General features: G+C 41.4%; 1 protein-coding gene across 1 annotated transcript in view; it reads right to left on the bottom strand.

Annotated features, from left to right (window-relative positions):
* LOC307180639 (uncharacterized protein) overlaps positions 1 to 13417 on the bottom strand; it is a gene marked incomplete at its 5' end in the record, with an annotated part of 97304 nt that overhangs the window by 73133 nt on the left and 10754 nt on the right. The window lies entirely within an intron of this gene.

Raw genomic sequence — 13417 nt, forward strand, 5'->3', positions numbered from 1 at the left:
CACACCGCCTAGGTGGGTGGAGATGTGCTGGGTCCGAAGGAGTCGCAACGACTCGCAGGCTTCTCCTGCCTGGCGGGTGCCTTGACTTATTTTTTCCTGTTGAGAAAAGGAGCACGCTCCTCTAGAGAAATAACGTTCACATCAAGGAGACACACGTAGCATAGAGAGGAAGAGGAAGATGACAGGTGATGCCGCCACTCAGAGATGAGGGGTGTTAAATTGGGGCTTGTATCCACCCAGTACCTTGTTCCCTGCAGAGGGGTGCAGCGGAGGAGAGAGAGCACGGGAGAGAGATTCAAAGAAAGATCTTTAGAAACAATTGTCTCTAGGATCGTGGGTAACCGGCAGCTTTTTGGTGACTAAAACAGTCGAGGCTGTGAAGATGTTTTTGTTAACTCTTTATTTCCGTTGACAAATGTAATTCTTGCTTGGTTATTTCTTAAGAAAAAACATCTCCAGAAATACAGAAGTTTTTCAAGGGAGAACTGAAGTCAGCCCTGCCCAGATCTACTCCCCAGTGTAACCACCCTTCCAAGAAACACTTAAAAGAAATCCATGGGCTCTGCAACGACCCCAGGGCAGCACAACTGGCCTGCTGACTGCCCCTAACTCCTCAGGATTTCCTGCCTCCACTCTGCTCCCCCACCGAGGACCTGCACGGGCCCAGGCCCCCCAAGACAACCTGCTGTCCGGCTAGTCCCAGCCTTGGCTCAGGCTCTGACTCACAGCCCCTCTTCTCACCCATTCCCTGCTGTTTGGGCAGAGCTGGTGGGAATTTCCGGGGCAGAAGGGAGGAGGACAGTGAGGACCCTGAGGTGCCTAGTTCTGGCCAGGCAGCTGCCTTTTTGCATTTCAGGTCAACACAGGGAATCTCACAAAGCGCAGCTGCCTTCAACTCCTAGGGAGTGAGGGGAGGGCTTCATGCTCTGCCGCAACTTGCCCTCCTTCTTGAGGGTGGAAACTGAAGAGAGCTTCCACCTCCTCCCCACGCGGAATTACCTGACCAATCCCTGGGCTCTGGATCTCAGCTGGCCCTCTGGATTCCTCTGTCAGTTTCTTCTCCTTCACTCTGGGGAGCAGTGGCTGTTTCTCCATGCAGAGATGCAAGTCAAAGTCTTTTTTCTGTCTCCATTCCCTGGATGAACACAGATGCAATAACTACTCATTGTGCCAGGAAATCGAGGTCCAAAGAGGCTACGTGGCTTTGCCATTGTGAACCGGGAGTGGTTCACACACACAAGGGGCGGAGGGAGGGGGGGTGGGGATGGGGGGGGTCTTATGCTGCAAATCCATTGCTCTCTCCATGCAAATGGCCACTGAGGGCAAGAGAAGATGTCCAGCGTCATTAGTCATTAGGGAAATCAACATCAATATAACAAGAGACACCACTTCACGTCTACCAGGGCAGCTGTAATTTTAAAAATGGAAAATAAGAAGTGTAATAAGGATGTGCAGGAACTGAACCCCTCATACACTGGCTGGTGGGAATGTAAAATGGTGCGGACATTGTGTAAAGCAGTTCGGCACTTCCACCAACAGTTAAACATAGAGTGACCACATGATCAGCAAGTCCACTGTATCCAGAAAATGGTCAATGTTATGTATTGTAAGAAAGGAAAACGTATTTTTTCATCCTTCCTAGGGTCCCTGTCTAGGTCTGAAAATGAAACTGATAAAAACAGATTAACAGAAGAAAGGTGTACAAATTTATAAGTTTTATGTGACATGGGATCCTTCATGAGCAAATGGTTAGACTTGTGTATCTTATGCTAGGTGTGATGAAGAGTGTACAGTCATGGAGGAATATGATAGATTAAGGAAAATAAGGTAATTGTAGTAAATGGGGAGTCATTTAGCAAGGCCTGTTTGTTTGGATTCTTCTTGGCGTCCCTTCTAATTCGGAGATAAAGAGGCTCCTTTCCTAATTCTTGTATGTACTAGTCAAATTGGAAGAAGATAAAAACAGCAGTTGGAATTTTTTAAATGATAAGGATCATTAAATGTTCGATTAAAACAGTTTTTGGGGTTTTTTTTGTGGTATGCGGGCCTCTCACTGCTGTGGCCTCTCCCGTTGCGGAGCACAGGCTCCGGACATGCAGGCTCAGCGGCCATGGCTCACGGGCCCAGCCGCTCCGCGGCATGTGGGATCCTCCCGGACCAGGGCACGAACCCGTGCCCCCTGCATCGGCAGGCGGACTCTCAACCACTACACCACCAGGGAAGCCCAAAACAGTTTTAATTTAACCTCATATCCTCTTCTTTCTCTTTTGCAAAACCTTTTAAATACTGTTTCAATTATAAACTACTTTATACTTCTGGACCCAAAGCATAACCTCCGAAATTTCTTTTTCCTAATAAAATAAACTTACTGTGTAATCTACTGTTCCTTCCTCTTCACCCTTAATACATATTGAAGAAAAACACTAGCCATATTATATTAAAGTGACAAATGAAATGAAGTTAGATTAGATATGATTAGAAGCAATCAACCTCAATACATCCGCACTGGGTTCCTTCAACTTTCACTTCCTTACAGTGAGTAGTTCCTTGGAGGTGTGTGAGATGGCTATCTAGTTCTACGTTCTGTGGTCTCTAAAGTCAGCCTTCTTGATAGCAACAAACACCAAGTCCCCCCACGCTCTCTGCTTAAAGTGAGCTCATTCAGCTTCTTCGGATTGTCTACTAAACATTTTAAAAAGGATATTGCTAACTCATGTAGATTTGGTGAAAGTTGAGGTTGTCTTTTAATGTTAATGTCTTACACAAATGCTTTTGAGCAATTGCCAGCCTTTTTTTTTTAATTAAGTAATTTATTAATTTATTTTTGGCTGCGTTGGGTCTTCGTGGCTGCGCGAGGGCTTTCTTTTTTAGTTGCGGTGCGCGGGCCTCTCATTGCGGTGGCCTCTCTCGTCGCGGAGCACCGGCTCTAGAGCGCAGGCTCAGTAGTTGTGGCGCACGGGCCTAGCTGCTCTGCAGCATGTGGGATCTTCCTGAACCAGGGCTCGAACCCGTGTCCCCTGCATTGGCAGGCGGATTCCTAACCACTGCGCCACCAGGGAAGCCCCATTGCCAGCTTTGTAAATACCTAGATTGTCTTTTGCTTGTTTCATGAAAGCACAGCTACAGTTATACTAGGTGCTACCCAAAGTTTCATGCCTTTTCTTTTTACTATACTAAAGATTCATAGGATGTATTTCTAGTTTTCATCTGTCTGACAAGAAACTAAAGTGCTTTCATATTTCTTCAAAACTGTTTTCATGGAGATTAAATTATCCCTTTTCGTCTATCACTCCAGCATCACAGAGCAACACAGGTTACTTAAGGGTTTCTGAAGACATGCCTTTGCTTTTTCTGTCACTAGAATAGATTCTAACAACTTGAGCATCACATTTGCATGAAGCTTTCACTTATATTGGTGAAAAAAATGCATGCTTTGTGATTAATAGACCTTTATATATCCAATGTTCTTATTTTAAGTAGCACATTCAACACTCACTTTGAGAATCTTAGAATCCACTTAGTTTTAGGCACTTTGACCAGTCACACAGGACTGGAGCAAATTGTGACAATCTATCTGCGAAAATTTTCTGTAAGGATATATTTTGGGGAAAGGAGCACTGAAAAATAATAACAAAGTCATTGTAGTGTTTGTTTGATGCTTTATTCTCTTCACCAACATTTAGAATGAAACCATGTATGTTCTCCCAATGACTATTTGTATTCCTCTCTTGTTCTGTCATTTAAAGAAGCAATATAAAGCAAAAAAAAAAAAAAAAGAGCGGCTTCCCTGGTGACGCAGTGGTTGAGAATCTGCCTGCTAATGCAGGGGACACGGGTTCGAGCCCTGGTCTGGGAAGATCCCACATGCCGCAGAGCAACTAGGCCCGTGAGCCACAACTACTGAGCCTGCGCATCTGGAGCCTGTGCTCCGCAACAAGAGAGGCCACGACAGTGAGAGGCCCGCGCACCGCGATGAAGAGTGGCCCCCGCTTGCCACAACTAGAGAAAGCCCTCGCACAAAAACAAAGACACAACACAGCCAAAAATAAAAATAAATAAATTAAAAGAAGGCTCAACATTAAACAGAAAAAAAAAGAAAAGAAGTTAGTTATAGAATGATAAGCAGTAAGATCTTATCTCAGCAATGCTACTACCTGGCTGTGGCTTTAAGTAAGTCACATCCTTGCATTTTAGCTTCTTCATCGTTAAAAGTGGAGGATAAGGATCAGTGGACTTCTACGAAGGCTCTTCCCACTCACATATTTCAGACCTGTGTGATTCCGATTCTATGTGTGGTTGATTTTAAATTACAAGCAGAAAGATTGTGTGCCTCTCTGCAAAGGTAGCAATGGAACATTTACATTAGGAAGTTGTGGACAGTGTGCTTGTGTAGGCACTATGCTGAAGAAGCCCACGAGGAGAAGCTAATTTCAGGAGGGAAGATGGGAATGTGGATTCAGAGAAATCATGACACGGAGAGTAGTGAAGCTGAACAAGCTGACTTCTCAGGGAACTCGGAAATCAGATCACTGATTGATCATGAAAGCTCTGGGGAGGGTTTGACATTTAATGAAACTAGAGAAGATTTGGATCAGCCACTTGTGGCACATTTTCCAGGGATTCGGGTATGAATGGATAAAACAATTATTAAGGAGTATTTCAGGTTTGACCCCGTACTGCTCACCCACTCTTTCTTCAGACTTGGATCTGAATGCCTTTTATAATTTCTGAAGTTCAAACATACTCTAAGAATGAACATTTACTAACAGTTAATGTAATTTTTATTGTTCCACATGATCTGTCACTCTTAGAAATAGAAGTAGCATTATTGGGATATGCTCCAGCTTTCTAAAATGACTTGAGGTGACCTTGCAGCAAAGGTGAAATAAGATGTCTTTCCTTAGCTGCACTTAAGAAGTGTTCATGCTAAGTATGCAGGCTTGTTTGGACTTGCTTAGAGGCTTGAATGAGATAGGAGTTTTGGTAGGGCACTGCAGAAGAATGTCCACCATTCAGCTGATGTCTCTGGCTTAACACTGGATTTTAACCTCTCACATTCCATCTCATAACATTTTAGACAAGTGTTTTGATTTGCCATCTCAAGGAGAATGCCGTTACGGCAAATATCATTCTACTGTCTGATTTCGTGGTGCACATCTTTTAGGAAGCTAGAAAATTAAGAATGAAAAAGAATGATTATAATTTGTGTTAATGTGCATCGATTTGAATGTTCTAGAAGTGTGATCTCTTTTCAAGGTTAAATATATTTAAGAAGTCGAACTGACAGCTTATCCTTAGCCTTCATTTTCCAATTGATGAAACTTAAATACATGGTATATAACATGAAAAAACAGCATAAATTATTAAGATCTAATCTTCATCAGTAAACAATAAAAATGTCCATGATACTTGAAGAAAAACGTGGCCCACCCATTTAAAAATGTTTTATAATTTTTCTTTTCCAGCGCTGAAAATGGCGTTGTTTGCCTTGGGTTGAGGGCATATTTCTTCATTTCTACCACTACCACCACCAGCACTAGCCCCGTCCCCACACAGTGGTTTTAAATTTTCACGAAAATAATCATGAGTGAAAGACTGGGAATTAAAGAAGCAAAGAATGTTCCATTTACTTTATACATACTATTGTTTAATGCTTTCAGGAAATTATATGTTATCAAGTGTGTGTTTATGGTGATGATCGTTGCAGATAAATGAAGAATTCAGAGCCTGAACCTAAGCTCAAAATAAGATGCCAAAAAAGGAAGAAAAGATCAAAGAGCTTGGAACGGAATTCCAGCAAGCTGAACCCAAGTAATGAAACTAGATATATATTCTATCATGTCAAGATGTGATAGAAAATTACCTTTTAAATGGAAGGAAAACATGACCAGTAACAGACTTTCTTGTATATCAACATTTTAGTTTAAATAACTTTACAAATCTGATTTCCTAAGACAGATCATTTCCATGTGTGGAAAGACTCAAGCATTAGTTTTTTTAAATTTGCCTAAATATTTTGTGACAATGTATTATACAAGCAAAACTGTTTTTGAGAGGAAATTTTCATTTTAATTTGAAAACTTGCGTCCCCTTTTGTATTACTTTCAGTTCTCCATAGAAAAAGAACCAATAGGATTTTTATATATATATATATATATATATATATATGAATTGGCTCACATGATTATGGTGGCAGGCAAGTCCCAAGATCTGCAGGGTGAGTTGGCAAGCTGGGGACACAGGAGAGCCTTCGGTGTAGTTCTAGTCTGAATCCAAAGTCCTGAGAACCATGAAAGCCAATGGTTTATAGTTGGAAGGCCAGCACTCTTGAGACCTAGGAAGAGCCAATGTTTCAGTTCGAGTCCTAATGCATGAAAAAAGATGATGTTCTGGTTTAAAGGCAGTTAGACAGGAAGAATTCTGTCTTATTAGTTGGAGGATCAGTAATTTTGTTGTAATCAGGCCTTAAACTGATTGGATTAGACCCACCCACATTAGGGAGGGCAATCTGCTCTACTCAGTCTCCCACTTCAAATGTTAATCTCATTCATCCAATAACACCCTCACAGAAACACCCAGGATAATGTTTGATGAAACATCTGGGCACCCTGTTGCTCAGTCATGTAGACACATAAAATTAACTGTCAGAACTACATTTCCTTTCATGAAGAAAATCTTCAATTACTTTAATGATCCCAAAAGCTTTTGTAGACTTCCATAATCTTGACTACCATCATTTCAAAACCTATCAACTTTACATTCCCACCTACATTCTCTTTGAGGAAAGCTTTCATGTATACTTAAAATCTTTATTAAGTAGTCTACACTTTACAACTGATTAAGTACTCTCCTCAAGATGGCTTATGTTTGAAGAGAATATTCAGAATGTGATGATTGCATTTTTTAAAAACTTTTATTTATTTATTTATTTTTGACTATGTTGGATCTTCGTTTCTGTGCGTGGGCTTTCTCTAGTTGTGGCGAGTGTGGGCCACTCTCCATCGCAGTGCGCGGGCCTCTCTTGTTGTGGAGCACAAGCTCCAGACGCGCAGGCTCAGTAGTTGTGGCTCATGGGCCTAGTTGCTCCGTGGCATGTGAGATCTTCCCAGACCAGGGCTCGAACCCGTGTCCCCTGCATTGGCAGGCAGATTCTCAACCACTGCGCCACCAGGGAAGCCTATGATTGCATCTTAACATAGTGGATCCTCAATAGGTGTTTGTTGCTTGAATTGGTCTGTTTCTACCATTCTACTGAAAGGTTATGTAAAAACTCAACAGTGAACTCCAAATGACCTAATCTGCTGACCTTTTCCTGGCCTAACTTTGCTTTACTGTATCTGTAATATTTGTTAATTTTTCGGTAAAGCTTTCATTTTTTCCTCCATCTTCCTACTTCACTTTTCACATCTCTAAGAAGTCAGTTACTCTCCCTTTTTTTCACTTCCCAAATTAGGGCATTCACCTAGGTTCTTTCCTTAGCTCATGACAAATGACATACATTCATGGGCAGGTAGTCTGCTATAGTAGAAAGGGAACTGAATTAGGTATGTGAAGAACTGCATTCAAATCCTAATCATGTTTTACACTAAATTTGTGACATTTGACCAGTCACAAACTTTTGGAGTCTCAGTTTTGTCGTCTATAAACAGTAAAATGAAATTACTTGCCTTACCTACATTACTGGGTTATACTGAGGATTAAAAAGGATAATAGGGAATTCCCTGGTGGTCCAGTGGTTAAGACTCAGTGCTTTCACTGCCATGGGCCTGGGGTTTGATCCCTGGTCAGGGAACTAAGATCCCCCAAACTGTGCAGCATGGCCAAAAAGAAAAAAAGGATAATAGATGTAAAAACTTTGATAACATATAGTGCTATGCAAGGGATATTACTTATGTTATTAGAAGACAGCTAGATTATTGGCACTGTGAGACAGATACTTTGTGTAAAGCTAATTAGCCCTCAAAGGGATCAAACCATGACCTTCTATTAATTATCCATATTTGAACCAACTAGTCTAACAGGTCCAGGCCAGATAGAGTATTTCTTTGCATATGTTTATTATGAAATCTAATTTTTCAATTTTGGAATAGTATTTCACAAAGTTTTGATGAGGATGCCAACTCTCCTAGCATTAGAGTACTAGCAGAAGTAGTCATTGTGTAGAGTTTAGCATGTTAATCCAACATCTGTACAACTCTTTTGCATGTACTGTAAAGTCCTTGAATATTGATAAATTAATAAGTAGTGTAAAATCTCTGCATATTTTATTGCAAGCATTTGAACATTGGATTATTTATATTAGAGGAGTATGGGCCCTCAGGTTACCTATAAATTTCAGGACATCTTTTGCCACATCCACAGACAGATGGAGGGCCATCCCCACCACCAGCTCTACTAGTGCTACTTCTATCCGCAGGATTTGCTCCTTCTCCTCCAATTCCTTTGGTAAACCATCACCATCATCATCATTGTTCAAGGACCTCTTCCTCCATCACTACCTTTGTTTGGGGACCTCTTGCTTCAACTTAAGGAATGAAGTATAAATAAATGCATAAACCTGAACTCTATGGATTGATTCTTGAACCCTATGACATGATTCTCCATGAAGAGAATCAAATGTTCAAAGGTAAAACATTGACTAGGGTTTATGGCATCCTCTAGCCATTGGTGATTAATGTGCAAAATAACTGCATACCTGTCTATAGGAAAGAATAAAACTGCTGACTCATTTGCTTTCTTTTCTGAACTCACCATCTTATATTCCTTTTTCAGTATAGTATTTCAATAATTGGAAACTACATAGGGAATATGAAATTCATGTAGAAGGCAAAGAAGAAACAATAAAATTGTACAAGGATAATTGTACTACTTTCCTGAGGCTGCCATAACAAATTACTACAAACTGGGTATCTTAAAACAACAAAAACTTATCTCTCACAGTTCTGGAATACAGAAGTCCAAAGTCAAGTGTTGCATGATCCACATTCCCTCTGGAAGCTCTAGGGACAATCTCTTTCTTGCTTCTTCCAGCTTCTGATGGCTGTTGGCATTCCTTGGGTTGTGGCACCATCTCTCTCTGTTCTACTTTCACATTGCCTTATCCGCCTTGTGTCTGTAAACTCCCTCTACCTCTCTTTAATAAGGGGATTGCATTTAGGGCTCACCCAGATAATCCAGAATAAGTGCCTCTTCTCAAGATCCTTAACTTAATCACATCTTTTGCCATATAAGGTAATCACAGATTCTGGGGATTAAGATGTGGACCTATCTTTTGGGGGGTCACCATTCATCCCACTACAGTAATATGGAAAACGCAACCTTAAATGAAAAGCAATTTTGATTCCATTATCATATTTAAGTACTATAATGTAAGTGCTTTTTTAAAAATTATTGACCCTTGTCATCTTAGTTATTTTTGTTCTTAAGATAATGCTGTTTACTATTGAGATTTAAATTTTTATAGTGTAGAATAGGTGACAACATTCTGTGGTGACAATAACCTAATTATTTTGTATATGGTATAGTAAAGTGCCTTTTTCGTGAGTATTGTTTTGCTTAATCATCATCAAACAATGTATTTTTTAAAAAGCTTACCACAGGAAGTGACCAAGATGGTGGAGTAGGAAGACCCTTAGCACACCTTCTCCCATAGGCACATCAAAATTACAACAATATACAGAGCAACTATTGATGAGAAAGACCAGAATACTAGTAGAAAATATCTTTTACAACTAAAGTTATAAAGAAGGAACCACACTGAGATGGGTAGGAGGAGCAGAGATGTGATATAGTCATGACCTGTACCCCTGAGTGGGTGACCCACAAGTGGGAGGATAATTACAATTGCAGAGGTTCTACCCAAGGAGCAAGAGGCGTGAGCCCAACATTGGGCTCTCCAGCCCAGGTGTCCTGTACCAGGAAGATGAGCCCCAAGAACATTTGGCTTTTTTCTTTTTTTTCAGCATATTTTTATTTTTTATTTATTTTTGTTTTGTTTTACATCTTTATTGGAGTATAATTGCTTTACAATGGTGTGTTAATTTCTGCTTTATAACAAAGTGAATCAGTTATACATATACATATGTTCCCACATCTCTTTCCTCTTGCGTCTCGCTCCCTCCCACCCTCCCTATCCCACCCCTCCAGGCAGTCACAAAGCACCGAGATGATCTCACTGTGCTATGCGGCTCCTTCCCACTAGCTATCTACCTTACGTTTGGTAGTGTATATATGTCCATGCCTCTCTCTCGCTTTGTCACAGCTTACACTTCCCCCTCCCCATATCCTCAAGTCCATTCTCTAGTAGGTCTGTGTCTTTATTCCTGTTTTATCCCTAGGTTCTTCATGACATTTTTTTTCTTAAATTCCATATATATATGTTAGCATACGGTATTTGACTTTCTCTTTCTGAATTACTTCACTCTGTATGACAGACTCTAGGTCTATCCACCTCATTACAAATAGCTCAATTTCGTTTCTTTTTATGGCTGAGTAATATTCCATTGTATATATGTGCCACATCTTCTTTATCTATTCATCTGGTGATGGACACTTAGGTTGTTTCCATCTCCGGGCTATTGTAAATAGAGCTGCAATGAACATTTTGGTACATGACTCTTTTTGAATTATGGTTTTCTCTGGGTATATGCCCAGTAGTGGGATTGCTGGGTCATATGGTAGTTCTATTTGTAGTTTTTTAAGGAAACTCCATACTGTTCTCCACAGTGGCTGTATCAATTTACATTCCCACCAACAGTGCAAGAGGGTTCCCTTTTCTCCACACCTTCTCCAGCATTTATTGTTTCTAGATCTTTTGATGATGGCCATTCTGACTGGTGTGAGATGATATCTCATTGTAGTTTTGATTTGCATTTCTCTAATGATTAATGATGTTGAGCATTCTTTCATGTGTTTGTTGGCAGTCTGTCTATCTTCTTTGGAGAAATGTCTATTTAGGTCTTTTGCCCATTTTTGGATTGGGTTGTTTGTTTCTTTAATATTGAGCTACATGAGCTGCTTGTAAATTTTGGAGATTAATCCTTTGTCAGTTGCTTCATTTGCAAATATTTTCTCCCATTCTGAGGGTTGTCTTTTCATCTTGTTTATGGTTTCCTTTGCTGTGCAAAAGCTTTTAAGTTTCATTAGGTCCCATTTGTTTATTTATTTATTTATTTTTTTGCGGTACGCGGGCCTCTCACTGTTGTGGCCTCTCCTGTTGCAGAGAGCAAGCTCTGGACGCACAGGCCCAGTGGCCATGGCTCACAGGCGCAGCCGCTCCACGGCTGGTGGGATCTTCCCAGACCAGGGCACGAACCTGTGTCCCCTGCATCGGCAGGCCGACTCTCAACCACTGCGCCACCAGGGAAGCCCTATTTTTGTTTTTATTTCCATTTCTCTAGGAGGTGGGTCTTTCCTCCATTGTATATTCTTGCCTCCTTTATCAAAGATAAGGTGACCATATGTGCATGGGTTTATCTCTGGGCTTTCTATCCTGTTCCATTTATCTATATTTCTGTTTTTGTGCAAGTACCATACTGTCTTGATTACTGTAGCTTTGTAGTATAGTCTGAAGTCAGGGAGCCTGATTCCTCCAGCTCCGTTTTTCTTTCTCAAGAAAGAAAAAATTGCTTTGGCTATTTGGGGTCTCTTGTGTTTCCATACAAATTGCGAAATTTTTTGTTCTAGTTCTGTGAAAAATGCCATTGGTAATTTGATAGGGATTGCATTGAATCTGTAGATTGCTTTGGGTGTTATAGTCATTTTCACAATATTGATTCTTCCAATCCAAGAACATGGTATATCTCTCCATCTGTTTGTATCATCTTTAATTACTTTCATCAGTGTCTTATAATTTTCTGCATACAGATCTTTTTTCTCCTTAGGTAGGTTTATTCCTAGGTATTTTATTCTTTTTGTTGCAATGGTAAATGGTGTTTCCTTAATTTCTCTTTCAGATTTTTCATCATTAGTGTATAGGAATGCAAGAGATTTCTGTGCATTAATTTTGTATCCAGAAGCAGTAATTTGAAAGGAGCCTAGGTCAGACCCACCTGCGGATCTTGAAAAGCCTCCCAGAGAGGCAGGAGGCAACTGGAGCTCACCCTGGGGACATAGAACCTGGCAGCAGCCATTTTTGGGAGCTTGTTCTACCACGTGGACACTGGTGCTGGCAAGCATCATTTTGGAATCCTCCCTCTAGCTTATTAGTGTTGGCACCCAGCCCCACCCACCCTCTTGAAGATAGCAATACCGGGACAGCTCAGGCCAAGCAAGTAGCTGGATATGGACACAGCCTTACGTACCAGCAGGCCAGTCACCTTAAGACCCCTTGAACCCACATCCACCCCTGAAGCCAGAGACCCCAGGACCCAGCTCTGCCCACCAGAGAGGAGTATACTGCTGCCTGGCCCTAGCCCTGGGATCAGCCTCACTCATCAGTTGGGCATGCACGAGCCCCAGGACCACCTGATTCCCCAGCTCCGCCCACCCACAGCCTGACACCAATGTTGAGGACCCCAGGGCCTGCAGCCAGAGACCCTGGGACCTGGATCTACCCACCAGCAGGCCAACACTAGATTCGGAACCCCTGGCCCTGCAGCCACCCAACCTGGAACCTGTCTCTGGTCACCAGTGGACCAGCACTTGCCCTGGTACCCCTAGGGCTCTGAAGCCATCTGTCTCATTACTTGGCCCTGTCCACCAGTGGCTGGCAGCCTCTGCACAAGGTAGGGCCTGGCAACCAACCATACTTAGGGCCAGCCAAGTCTACCATATCTCACAGAGTAGTCAGCTCGCCACAACAGAAGGACCCACAGAGCCCACATAAGGGACACCCCTAGAGCATATAGCTCTGGTGACCAGAGGGGTGCACTGCTGGGATGCATAGAACATCTACAAAAGGCCACTTCTCCAAGGTTGGGAAATATAACCAACCTACCAAATAAATAGAAATAAAAACAGCAAATTAGGCAAAATGAGGCAACAGAGGAATATGTTCTAAACAAAGGAACAAAATAAAACCCCAGAAGAAGAACTAAGTGAAGTAGAGATAAGCAATCTATGCAGTAAAGAGTTCAAGATAATGAACATAAAGATGCTCAAAGAACTCAGGAGAAGATTGGATGAAAAGAGTGAGAAGTTAGAAGTTTTTAACAAAGAGAAAATATAAAGAAGAACCAAGCAGAGATGGAGAATACAATAACTGAAATTTTAAAATACATTAGAAGGAATCAACAGTAGATTAGATGATACAGAGGAATGGATCAAGGAGCTGGAAGACAGAGTAGTGGAAATCACTGAAGCTGAACAGAAAAAAGAAAAAAGGATGAAAAGAAATTAGGACAGTTTAAGAGACCTCAGGGACAACATCAAGTGTTGTCACATTATAGCATTCACATTATAGGGGGTCTCAGAAGGA

The sequence above is a fragment of the Stenella coeruleoalba genome (genome assembly GCF_951394435.1).
Source record: "Stenella coeruleoalba genome assembly, chromosome: X".
NCBI classification, from domain to species: Eukaryota; Metazoa; Chordata; class Mammalia; order Artiodactyla; family Delphinidae; genus Stenella; species Stenella coeruleoalba.